The sequence below is a fragment of the Rattus norvegicus genome, chromosome 3 (assembly GCF_036323735.1).
Source record: "Rattus norvegicus strain BN/NHsdMcwi chromosome 3, GRCr8, whole genome shotgun sequence".
NCBI lineage: Eukaryota > Metazoa > Chordata > Mammalia > Rodentia > Muridae > Rattus > Rattus norvegicus.
In genome coordinates, this window is record NC_086021.1 from 63658159 (window position 1) to 63671818 (window position 13660).

At 43.7% G+C, this 13660-nt stretch overlaps 1 long non-coding RNA gene across 4 annotated transcripts; it reads left to right on the forward strand.

The window, feature by feature from the left end:
• Positions 1-2233: 2233 nt before the first annotated feature.
• On the forward strand, positions 2234-9930 carry LOC102556145 (uncharacterized). 4 transcript variants are annotated; one of them, XR_005502162.1, is made up of 6 exons: positions 2234-2345; positions 2967-3140; positions 3943-4016; positions 4674-5894; positions 8903-8979; positions 9658-9930. It is a non-coding gene; the product is annotated as an uncharacterized LOC102556145 (long non-coding RNA). The 4 variants fall into 4 exon arrangements; XR_010065191.1 differs by having other exon boundaries at positions 5685-5894; XR_005502163.1 differs by having other exon boundaries at positions 5692-5894.
• Positions 9931-13660: the final 3730 nt, after the last annotated feature.

The window sequence follows — 13660 nt, forward strand, 5'->3', positions numbered from 1 at the left end:
ACCACCTGGTCGTCAGTCTCAGGTGTGATTCAGCTGCCATCATTATTTCGGCACACCTGTACACTTTCAGGTCCACACACTCATTCTGTTGGATCTGTTCCTCTAGAGAACACTGACTAACCCAAGTTTCATCCCATAGCATTTGCACGTCGAATGAATGAATGAATGTGTTTTAAAAAATAAAACAGCACTCTACAGTATTTGTCCTTTACTAGAACTATCGACACATCGTAAGCCAGCTAGAGATGCATCGAAGCTGCTTTCCCAGACAAAAAGAGCATTTTACCCCGGGATGGCTCAGTCATTCACATCCCTTAGTTGTGAGATGAGACTTTTACCTTTTACAATTCAGATCTAGGAAGAAAGGCAGATTGGTTACTCTTTTGTTGTTCTGTATTGTTGTGGCCAAGGCAACTCACAGAAGGAAGAATTTATTCGGGTTTATGGTTCCAGAGGGATGAGAGTCTGTCACAGAAGCAAGGCATAACATCAGGAAGCCATGGCCAATGGAGCAAGAAGCCGAGAACCCATGTGCTTAAGTGTAAGCACAAAGCAGGGGAAACCCAACTGGGAGTAGGGTTCAGCTCTTAGAGCCCACCTCCAGGAAGTACTCTATTCAGCGAGGCCACACCTCCTTCACCTCTCCAAACACCAACTGGATCAAGCATTCAAATACCAGTGCCTATGGAAACATTTCACTTAAATCACCACAGAAGTGATGGACAGATTATGGACCTTCTTAATCAGAGGTCAAAATAGTAAAAAAGGCAGTGTAGGATTACTTCAAGGGAAAGGATGGTAACTGATGGTTTCAAATGTTTCTGCATTTTACTCTGACATAGAAATAGTGGCAATTTTAGAGTGAACAATCTATATATTTGCCAAAAGAGCAAAAAGGAAAAAAAATAGGCTTACAGGCAACAAGGTCACGTTCTCTCTCTCTCTCTCTCTCTCTCTCTCTCTCTCTCTCTCATTCTCTCTCTCTCTCCCTTCTTTCATTTTCTTTTTTTCAAATAAAATCTTCACACTACTTTGAAGCACAAGGGTTTGCTGAAAATGAAATCTTGCATCTTTTGGTTCTATTGCGAAGAATCATGGGCTTTGTATATTGAAAGGCATTTCCCTGTGGTATTGTGAGATTGTGCTGAAATTGCTGTCGTGGGCCACGGGGAAGAGCTTGGCTGGCAAAACAGCAGCAGTACCTCAGATACAGGAGCTGCTGAGTGAAGGGTGCAGGGTAGGCTCCCTGGGTGATTTGCACAGCTCGCTCTATTTTCCATGCAGTGTTCGGACTCCTCTCCAGAAACATCCCTAATATTTCACTCGGTTCTCCTCATCCCCATGAGTACTCAATGATTTGTATGTGGAAGGGACAGTATTGTAAGTTAGTTATGACTCACTAATTAGTTTTTCTAAATAAAAGTCAAATTCTGTATAAACCCATAGAATTTAACATTTGAACAAATTTTAAAAGACCCTAATTAATTAATTAATTAATCATGGTAGGGCACAGGTGCACACCATGGCATGGATATAGAGGTCAGAGGGTAACTTGTAGGACTTGGTTCTCTCCATCCATCATGGGGACCTCTGGCATGGACCTTGCCTGACAACCCCAACCCCCATTTGGGAACTCCCAAAAACCTTGTCTTCCTCTTGTCTAATGCTGATCTTTTCAGTCTTGCTTTTAGGGAGAAATAGCTCACCTATACAAACTTAAAACGATGTTTGCTTCAATTATCTGCTGGCTTTAACTAACTTGGTTGTGATAGTTTGGGCCAGTGGTCCTTCTCCTTTTGTATTTGGGATTAACACTTCTTCATCAAGCTCAGTGGATCTGCCTGTTTCCACTCTACCAGCACTGGGTAGATGTGAGACCCTATACCTAGCTTTCATGTAGGTGTTAGGGACTTGAATTCAAGTCCTCATGCCTGGATAGTTTAGCAAGCATTTTGTCCGATAAATCACTTTCCCAGTTCCCTGGCCATCTTCTTATAAGAAGACCAGTCAATCATAATACGTGGGAGTTGCATCCTACTCTGGTATGACATCATCTTAACCAATGACATGGCATGGGCTTTATTTTTAATGAAATCATTTACATGAATTCTTGATGGTTAAGTACACTTGCCCTTTTGAAATAAACACAGTTGAACTCATAACAGATCTTGCTCAATATACCACATTATGTTTCAATGTTCTGTGTCTTTAGGCTCTTCCTGCATTGTAATTTCTTATACTTCCCTTATTTTTAAACGACTATGTATAGAAGAGTATATCACTACTTGGTGCTTTCCTCATGATCTGTCTAGTGCAATGTGGTTGCTGGAAGGAAGGCTATCAAGGTGATATGTTTATATCTTAGGCTATAACTTGACTTTTTTTTTTTGCTATAACTTGACTTATCTCTGTAGACCTTGACTTGGATTATGTGCGAGATTGCTCATTTTCTCTCTATCTACACTATGCATGTTAGAAGCTAATTCACAGAGCTCGAGAAACTGGGTTCGGGCTGGAGAGATGGCTCAGCCGTTAAAGGCTAGGCTCACAACCAAAAATATGAGAAACTGGGCTCTTGTTCTCTGAGGGTAAATATCTATATAAGTTACTTTGAATTCATTTGAGCAAAGATCTGTCTCTTAAACCTATCACTAAGTTATTCTATCATTTATGTTTATCAATATGAACTGGTAGGGTTTTTATTTTATATTTGGGTGATATAAATTGCTACTTTACTCACCTTGTTGGCAAAACCGGTCTGGCTTTGTTGTTGGAAGTTCTTTTGGTTGAGTCTTGTGTTACTTTGGTACAATCACACTGTAGGTATAAATGTCCTGAAAGTTACATAGTAAGGGTAGCAAATGATGAAAGTTAAGGGTGGCTGTAAGGGTGGGGCTTTATGTTACTAGGTCTGGTGTTCTCCTCTGGGAGAAACACAAGCTCCTGCTCCCACCTGTCTCCTGCAGCCCTGTATGTGAGAATAGAAGAAAGTTTGGTGAGAACATGCACAGTGAACAGGTGGCCATCACCCCGAGAGCACTTGATCTTGGACCATTAGCCTCCTGAGCCATGAGAAGAGGATTTCCATCACTTGTCAAGAAGTCTACAGCGTGTTGTCATCGTGGCTTCAGCAAATAAGTGTAAGGCATTGCTTTCTTTCTTTCTCTCTCTCTTTCTTTCTTTCTTTCTTTAGCATGTCCTTATTTTGGGCACTATATGATACAAGAGGGCCACAGTTTGTATTTCCTGTCCTAGTCCTATCTAGAATCAGCCCTTCCCAAGGGTCACTGGTACTTTTGACCAGGCCAATTCTCTACTCATTGGCATGCAATTGGGCTCACTATATTAATTATACTTTCAGGATATGTTCAAACTAGATGTCTTCTAGATGAGTTATAAAGTGATTATCTCTGAGCTGGCTGGGGAAGTAGGGTCACATGATTCATCTTCTCCTGCGGTGGCTGAGGTCGCTGGGCCCTGGAATGTTTCAGAGACTGAACGGAAGCCACCACACTGGAGCCAAGGTTTTCCCTCTGAGGTGAACGTTCTCTACTTGCAATGCCTCAGTGCACAGCCTCAGTTACTAGGTTGGTGTGGTGGTGGAGATGAATTAGCCACAGCCTAAACTCCTCGAAAGGAAGGATGCAAACATTTCCTCCTTTTCTGCCTTCATATCACGAGAAAGCATTGTACAGCAGCATGCGCTTATGTCCACCACTGCTTAAGGGTACAAAGGAATTAAAACATCCCCCCCCATAGAGGATCTGAACATCCAGGTTAATGCTCAGCCAAGGTAGAGGGAGCATAGAGAGTAGAGAGGGGCTGTGACCACCCACAGCTCCCAAGAACGTCTAGGTCTCTTTCCTTTAAACCATCAATTTTGGAGGTGGTATGTTTGGGATTGGGTTTTATGTTGTTTTGTTTTGCATTATTTTGATTCAGGATCTTACTCAGGAGCCCAGTCTAGACTGGAATCGTGGCTATCCACTTGCCTCAGCTTCATGAGTATTGGAACTGTAAGCATGAATTACTCTCCTCAGCTTTGGGGTTGATTTTATGAGTTCTGTTCCCTTCTATCTTGGTCTGTCTATAAATGGCTTTGCCCTGCATGGTATGTTTGTACTGTCCCAGTGGTCCAAGTCTGGCGTTGGCCTTTAAGTGCTTAGCTTTCCTAAAGCAGACTGGGGGACCAGGCAATAGTATTTGAGGATCCAGATTCTTTCATTTCTGTCAGGGGTTTTCAGACCCAACACGTGACTCAGGGATAATATACAAGAAACAAACTCTGAAACCCTCTTCTTTTTCCACAGCCCATTAGGTGTGGGTGGGCGAGCATCTCCCTCTTTCTCATACAGCTGAGACTTCCCTAATAACATGCTATATCTCTCTCCTGGATAACATCGATTCCTTTCCCTTCTGAGGACTACCAGATGGATGAGGCCCAGAGATAGAAACCAGCTTAACTATAAGGGAGGTCCATCATACTGGCATTCTAAAATACTATTCTTGATAGAATTGCTGCATTAACTCGATTTATGTGTGGTTAAAAGCTTGACTATGCTCCGATTCAACACACATTTGTCGGGTGCCCGACGTGTTTCAAGTGCTCAATCCATTGTAAGAAAGAGTCCCTGACCTGCTCCTCCCCCACCTTCTCCTCCCCTTCCATACAGTGTGACCAGCATCGCTTCACAGTCATGCTTTTGAATCTGCATTCAGCAGTTCCACATTGAGTACTTGCGAAAGACGCACAGCTTTCTTGAGTAATTTGCACCTCGTCTTCACCCTTACTTCTTGTGGAACACGTTTCCTCATCAGCTCCTGAAGACCAGCTTCTCTCCTCCTGCCTCCTACAGCTGCAAGTTGTTCTCTTCACTGTTATCTGTCTCTACAAGTTTTCCAAAAGCCTCCTTCGATGACGACTCCATTAGTTAATGTCCTATCTGAAAAAGAACTGTATCAGCTCAGGACTCTCAAGACCAAGTTCTCTGCGCAAAGGAGATTTATTTTCCCGAGAGGGACAAAGGACAGGGAATAAGAGACCAGGGCAGGAGACAGAGGATGAGGAAGAAGGGGAGGGAACAAGGGAAGGAGAAGGGGTATTTGTCCCAGAGGGGTACAAAGGACTGCCTCGGAATAGAGAAGAGAGACATGAAAATGGATGGTTTATAAAGGCAAAAGGGGAAGCCCCATGTTAGGATGAAGTGTTTAATTTTAATTGGGCATATTAATTAGTCGAGCCAAAGGGGGCTTTTGATTGTTAGACTCTTATTACTTTAATAGCTAGCAGACAGCCTCAGGAGGAGGAAGTGGCCTCAGAAGAGAATAGACCTCAGAGGACTGCAATCTAATGTTTTATTTTGTTTGTTTGCTTGTTTGCTTGTTGTTGTTGTTGTTGGTTTTTTTGTTTTGTTTTGTTTTGTATTTTTGGTTTTTAGCAAGACAGAGAATGAGGGAGAAGGGCAAGGCCTGCCAGAGCCTTGTTTGCCATGCTTGGCCTGACTAGAGTCCCTCCACTACCTCCTACTTGATTCACTGTTCTTCTTACTACTCTGCTCCTAGCACACTGTGGTGGCTTGAATATGCTTGGCCCAGGGAGTGGCACTATAAGGAGGTGTGGCCTTGTTGGAGGAAGTGTGTACTGGGGGTGGGTGGGTAAGGAGACCCTCCCCCTAACCATGTAGGACCCAGTCTTCTCTTAGCAGCCTTCAGATGAAGATGTAGAACTCACAGCTCCTCCCGCACCATGCCTGCCTGGATGCTGCCGTGCTCCCTCCTTGATGGTAATGGTGTCTCTTCACAGCAGTAAAACCCTACCTAAGACAGACCCTCAGACAAGCATTCATATGCACTCATAAAGACTCCTGAGAAAAGCTTTTCCATCCATTAGCCAGGTAAGGGTGCTCTGTGTGCTATTTTGAAATTAAATAAATGAGTGGGCTCAAGTTTATATCTGCAATTAGCTTTTGGGTCCTGGACATGGCTGTGCTCCTATCAACAATACACATTCAACTGGATACTTCACTCACGCATGCTTCCTGTGCTCCCTATAGTCTTCCTGTTTTGCCCAGTGGTTCTTGACCTCTGGGGATAAGCTATCAGTCTCCTAGGCAGTTGGGTCAGGTATATGCCCATGCATCTAACACCCACTTAAAAAAACAAAACGAAACTCCATTATAAGTCCTGAGTCCCCAGTAAAATTCTGAAATTCATCTTCCAGTAGTTCTGAGTGTTTTGAGATGTGTTTTATTTGGTCATTTTTATTTTTGTATCCTTCATGTTTTAAATAAATAAGTGGGCTCAAGTTTCTATCTGCAATTAGCTGTAATGTTTGCAAAATATGCTTTACCACAGCTTCTTTAAGTTGCAGCGTGTCTTAAATTAGGCTTCTATCGTAGAAATAAAGAGGCGGTAGCGAGTAAAATGCCTGATTATTTACTTTAAATGAACCACTATGTGTAAATGCACATCATTAACCTTGCCAAAGCATTGATTGCTACCATCAACACTATCAGCAGTGCTGCAAAGACTTTGAGATCACATTTTCTCCCTTAAGAAATTATTTAAGAGTCGGAAATGGGGTAACATTTAGTTACTTGATGAAAGTACCATGGATTTCCTATTCTGGGGAGTGATAGAAATTGCTACAATCTCATCGCGTTGGAAAATAATGGTCCCGAAGACTAGGGCAGAGAGAGAAAAGCAGAATCAAGTCAACGGTTTTTGCAGCAGTAATTACAGACTGTGAGGTGGTGGTTGTGTTTAAGGGATTTTGAATGGGAATTTAATTTAGGGAGTAGTAAATATCAGGGTAGTTAACCCAAGGACAAGGGAGACCTGATAAGCTCCAAGCTATTTCCTTGCCTTGGAGGATTACCTGATATTTCTTCCAATAAGCCCCTGATTTTATGCAAATCAGCAAAGCCTCTGCAATCCAAGCAGCCAAATCCAGAGCAGAGAGAAATCAGCAGAAAAGACAACGCTAGCGCCACTCGCCTTGTGATTTGCTTGACTAATAATGGAGATGGTACAGGGACAGAAGTGGCCAGTTTAACTGTATTGTTACATTTCACTGAGCCTTAATCTGTCATTTATGAAATATCACAGACAAGTCACGGAGGGACCACACTCTCACTTGCTTACTTTACAAGGACCTGAGGTCCACGTGGGAGAAGCTTGCCTACTGACCACTGTGGTGAGCTGGGCAAACATGACCTCCCATAAGCCACTCACATTCAAACTTAGCACAATTATTCACAGGGCCTGGGTTCAGTCAGAAGGCTTTTGGGTGGTTCCCTCTGGGATGAATGATAGAGTGATACAGTGTCTGAATGTAAATCTCTCCTGTCGGGAAACAGGTTTTAAGATCCTTCCACATGTTATTGAGAGATTGCCTCTCATTCCATAATTACCTCCCCCACCCTCCGAAAGGTGCTCTCTGTAATGTGAAGCTGGCCCCTTTATGGTTTTTCTTTACACATTGAGTTTACCAGTAGAGGGTGCTAGAGAGACATTAGAGGAGAAGAGCTTTCTTGCCTTTTTTCTGCCCTTGCCTACTTCTAAACTTTTGGTTGTGGATTTGAGGATTACACCCAGGACACCTGTACTGAGAGCAGCTTTGGTGGCTTTTGGCTCCTATAGGCACAGGGCTTCTTACTAATGTTCTGTTAGCGTTAGTCACTTTGCAGGAAACCAACCTTCTGCAGTGTATTCAGCGTGTCTATGCCCAGCTCCAGCAGAGCACCAAGGCTGGCCACTTTCCCAGGAACCCTGGGAAACTTTTACAGTAAAACCTCTCTATTGAGACATCTCCCTTTGGGTAGTAGCTTCTCTGACAAGCTACAATTGCCAGCAAGTCCTGCTGGCGAGTCATTGATGACTTCATTGTTTGTTACTTTGTCACACCCTTAACGATGGCTCCATCAGTTCAGAGTACTATAACATCCAGTCACAGAATTGGTAGGTACTTACTCCTCACAGCTCTGAGGTCTGGAGATCTGGGATCAGTAGGCAAGCAGGATTGGATTTCAGCAAACTTATACAATGCCAGGGCTCATGCTGCTGACTTCTTGTACTGTCACAGAGGAGACAGACTGAGAAAACTCTCTGGGCTTCCTCCACAAGGGCATTGACCTTGATCACAAAGGCTCCAACCTAAAGAGCTAGTTCCCTCTAGTCTGGACCTCAGGGTTAGGCAGAAGCGTCTCAGATACAGTATCTCAGCTTGAGTTTGTGGTTAGAAATCTACCATGTCCATGTGCAGAGTGCTCCTTACTTCTTAATGGCCAAATTCTCATCACTCCAGTTTCTTCTTAAGGCTCAGTCCTGGTAGTGAACTCCTTTTTCAAATGACTGGATCTCAATGAATTCTAAACTCCCCCAAGCTGCCTGTAGCTCTCCCACTTATACTGGTGTTGTTTATGTAGAATGTCATGCCCAGTCAAACAAGATGCCTCTGCCTATGCCCACATGTATGTCAGACAGGACTTAAAATATATGTTCAGGTCTCTTGGGTTGAATGAAGTATTAATTATTTACCTCCATTTAATAGAGGGAATATTGGGGACATAAAAAAGTATATGATTTCCTCATAATCGAATACCAAGTTAAGTGTGGGTGAGTTAAATAAGGGGCTGGAGCCAGAACCCTAGCATTCTAACTCCAATCCAGTGTTATTTCTTTGCAGTTACACTGAATCTATTCAGGAAAAAAAAACCATATTACTTCAGCAGTTACTTGCATACAACTTCATTAGCTATTCACATTCTAGGTATGCTTCTCGGCTAGGAGGAGGTTGGGTAATTGTGGAATTCAGTACCAGAATCACATCATGGACTATGTACCACCCATGAGACCCAGAGGGTAAGTGGACATTGTCGTGATTTTCATATCTATGTTACAGGGTCATTTATTAAGGAAGAAAAGTCTCACGTTGTACACGAAGCCACTATGATTATCACTGGACTTTAGGAAAACAAGGTAAATGAAAAGATCATTAAATCATAATAATCCACTAGAATATAATGTCACACTCCTGTGATTACATTGTCTGGGAGGCAGAGGCAGGAGGATGTCAAATTTGAGCTTGCTTTGGGACTCCTACTAAGAGCCTTTCTCAAAAGAAAAAAAAAAGAATCATGATAAACCCATCCCCCTTTATTTAATTAAGTTCCTCATATTTCCACACATTCATTTTAGGAGAGAAAGATTTCAAAATCCTTTTCTAGTGTTTCTCCCTGACCTGCCATTGTTTCTGCTCCTTCATAAAGACTTTGTGTCTTATAGCACAGTGTGGAATGTGTTTGAATGAGTCCAAAGGCTTCTCGATCCCTCCTTCATCCTTCCGTTGCGTGGTCAGTGTGGATAAATGGAGAGTTAGCTGTGTGTGGACTCATGTATTCTCAGAGCCTTCTTCTGCCTGCCGCATTGGCACAGAGACACATAGGCGGTCCTGGGCTACCATCCTCTGTGACTGACGTCTGACTCCAGGGCTGAGATCCACACAATGTTACAGACATCAGCTTAACCCCTCAGCAGTCAGGGGATCTTTCTTGAAGGACACTTTTGTTTAAGAGATTTGGGTTCAACCAACCCCAGAGAAGTTTCTGTTTCTTCATTTGCATGTTTTTAATTTTATTTTACATGTTTGGTTTTAAGCAAAAGCCTGTGTGGAGATAATAAATGATAGAGGAGATGCGGTGGCTTAGAAGAGACTGAAGGACTCTTGCTGCTCTTCCAGAGGAACTGAGTTCAGTTCACAGCACCCACAACAGATGGCTCCCAAGCAGCCGCAACTCCAGCTCCAGGGGATCCTACTCCATTTTCTAGACTCCAGGGGCATCTGCACTCACAGGCATGCATGTGGACATATGCACACAATTAACAATGACTCTTAATAAAAGTAATAAATGACATTGAGGTAAAAGTTGATAGACTTTGTTTTGTTCTTTTCCTTAAGATATATTTTCTCCAGAGTAGTAGTTATTATTTTCACTCTACAGGAAAAGCATCCATGTGTGGAACAATGGTGTGGGTCCATTTGGCTTGGAAAGAATTCTCTTCTCAGTTGGCCATACTGCTTCTTAAGCTGTGTATGGTTTGTGTGGCATCGTGAACTGGAGGTGCAGTCCTCATGCACGTTAGCGTTGTGCTTGCTGTTTCCTGCTGCCTGTGGAGTCAGGATCGTGGTCTTTCTCTGAATGCAATTACTTTCCACTTATTCATGCACAGATCACACTCAAGAACAATGCATCATTTCCTACGTTGACCTTCTATTTTTATGCTCTATGCGCTTTGAGTTTACTGACTCTATGGTCCTCTTTTCTAGCTGGCTCAACTCGAATCAGGACTGGCTAAAGCTTGACAATGGTTTTCCTGCCTTCAGACAGAATTATGACTTTTACCACAGTGCCTGCCATCTTGTGTTTTATCCACCAGACCGGGTGGGCATGAAGAAGACAGTGAGGCACAAGTAGATGGTTAGAATGAGCATCGCCAGTCTTTGTGCCACGGGCCCCCTTCTCACCCCAGAGAGGCTCTTAGGCGAGGAGAGGGAAGTTGCTCAAAAAAATTCCACTTGTTTTGCCTCAATTAGCTATAAACATATTTTATACCATTTTGAAACAACATCTTAAAGACATTTGATTTAAAGTATTTTCAAGTAAAACTTGCTGTGCCTGTGTCCTGTTGTGAAGCCTCCTTACAGGGCTGTCACTGTACATATGGGCACAGATGAGGCTCAAGAGTGATCAGGAAAGTTACAGATAGTTGCATTCCGTAAATCAAATCCCACAGTATAGCAGAAATGTGCGAGATGCTTGTTTTGGAGTAAGATGTTCATACACGCCAAAGGTTCCTCACAGCAATTCTTTAGTGGCCAACGAAGACAGACAGCACCAGAGTCAAGACAGACAAGAGTCAAGGCTGTTTTCAAGAAAATCTTGGATCCTAAATCACATCCTTTATACTGAATGGGTTTCTTTTCCCCAGCACAAAGCTGGTTTAAACGTTGCCTAACTATTCTTTTGCAGTGTTATTTTTGCTTGTCAAGCAAAACACACACAGCGGCATGGCACAGGGACAAGCATTTTAACAAACACAGGTGCGTGGAGTAGAGGTTCATGGGAGTTTGCTGTAGGGACTGAAAAACATCACGTGGCACCATCTGCTATGAAGACCAATCAATTATATGAGCTGATGTTGCCCTAACCCAGAGGAGAGCCGACTTGAGTCTTCACTCTCTGTATCTCGGGGCTGCAGGGTGTACACACTTGCTTTTTCCTGGAAGGAGGAGGTGGTGAGTCGCAAAAGCCCCTTATTAAGCTAAACACTATTCTTGGATATTGTGTACATTATAGCTAGAGTGGCTTAAACATTCCAACAATGAGTCCTGAGATGCAAAGAAAACTTGGGGGCAAGTATTGGTCAAAAACAAATGATTTGCAGGGAGTCCTTCGAGCCAATTATCATGTGTGGTTACAGAAGGACAATGGATGGGGCCGCACTATGTTAAAGTTCTTGGATGACATCAGGGCCAAACAGATGCTGCATGGGAGAGCTCCTCAGCCTTAGGCAGAAGCAAATCCAAAGTCAGTGTCTAGCAACACTTCATAAGCCAAGACGTCCCGGATCCCCGTGAAGGAAGCAGAGATTCACACAAAAATTACAGCTAAAACCAGGAAGCCATCCCCAGTGGAGGCAGCAAAAACACAAGAGAAAAATGAGCACAGGCAAAAACAAGGTAATTAAATGGTCTGAGTCAAGTTAGGGATTATTTATGTTTAAAATTATAGACAGAGGGACTTGCGGTAAGATGGAGCCCTAGTAACCATGTCACGGGGAGGCTGGAGATAGGCAAAAAAATCAAAGGGAACAGGGATATTTTACTACTACTTCTGTAACCTATGTTGACCTGGTCAACACCCCAGACCATAAGGCCGTCAGACCCACCGACCTTTTTCCACCATCAGACTGGACCTGCTGCTGAGATCATAAACACCAGTAGCTGCCTCTACCATAGTGGGGTTCTCCTCTGACCCAACCAATGACACTAGACTAAAAGACTCCGGCTAGGACATCTTCAAAATCAGGGCAGTAGAGGTTTCATAGAAGGGGTTCCCAATGCTACCAGGGTCACCGTCAGTAAAAGGCAAAGCTCTGGGAGCTAAGCCAACTTGATCTACGTAGTAATCTACAGCTGGAGATACTGATCGAGGTCCTATTTCAAAACCAACCTAAACCAGAGTTATAGCCAAACTCAGTGCCACAGCTTTGATGTGCCTCGCTTCTCATGGACTCAGGGTTGTGTTACTCTCCTGTGGCTCTACTGGGAGGTAACAGGAACAATTCAAAGCACTCTTCAAGAATGTGTGGGGACACCAGCCCCCTCCTCTCCCTTTCCTTCACCTGCTGCCACAAGGTGACCGGCTTTGTCCCATGGGATTCCCATCACATGTGGTCCCTGTAGATCCAGAGCAACAACACAGCCATGTGACTATGGACGGAAACCTCCACAGTGTGAGCCAAAATAAATATTTTCCCTTTAGCCGTTTCTCGTGGGTATTTTGACACTGTGGCAGACTGCTGACTAATTCAAAGTGCAAGGGCAGGAACACCTGGCACTGTCTTATTTCCCCCCATTTTCTTGATGAAATTGGTGACATAATCAGAAAGGGCAGGGCAGGACAGCTGTTTATGAGGAGAAGGCTCTGTAGGACACTGCATAATTAACCAGAATAAGGCATGGCTAATCACCGAGAGTGTGGCTGCAATCTGGCCCAGCCCGGTTAATCACAGCTACGAAATGAGTGACGGTGGACAGTCCAGGTAATTTCCTCAGCTTGTAGCATAGAGGCGAATAAAAGACTCTAGGTAAGACACTCACAGGACAGGCTGAAGCAACCTAGTGGATATCTACTGCAAATGCCAGAAGGACTTACGGAAAGAGGGCAAGTTAAGGTGCCTTGGTATGAGCTGAAGAAAGAGAGTCAGAATGAGAGGAAAGAGGCTTCATCCCACAGACAGAAATTGAAGGGACTCTTTGAAGATCTACAAAGGAAGCCAGGCAACAATGGATAACAACAGCAAAACCAAAGTCACGGGGCCCAGAGCAAGAAGCCAAATGCATCGCAGTCCCTCTGTTCCTTGATAGGGGAAGGGGCTCAGAAGCTGATTCCAGTAGGTAAGGCAGATGAAAGTCAGGCACATCTGGACAAGTCCATAGACCTCTTCTGCCTCAAATCCAGTTGTGGGCTTTGGTAAAGCTTCTGGCAGACAGATTAGTTACAGAGAGAAAGCCATTTTGACACAGTGGATGACCTGGAAAGCCCTTGCTGGGCTCCATATTAAAAGAGAACCTGTTGCAAAACTTGAGGCGCTCCAGAGGCCATGTGATCCATAAATGGGAGAGCCTTGTCCTTCTCTATCCTCCAAATGAGGGAAGACTTGGAGAAGCAATGTAGAGTGCCAGGAAGGTTGGATCATGATAAGCTCAAGGGTATTGTGGCAGGAGGCTGGATCAGGCTGGGAAGTGCATGATGAGAGCTACCTCTGCTCTTGATGTCTGAGAACAGCTCTCCTAAATTGAGAATAAGCCTGGGGCTTGATAACTCTGAGGCCAGGAGGTAGATCAATTGATTTTTGGTCGATCTGCCTTTCCCTA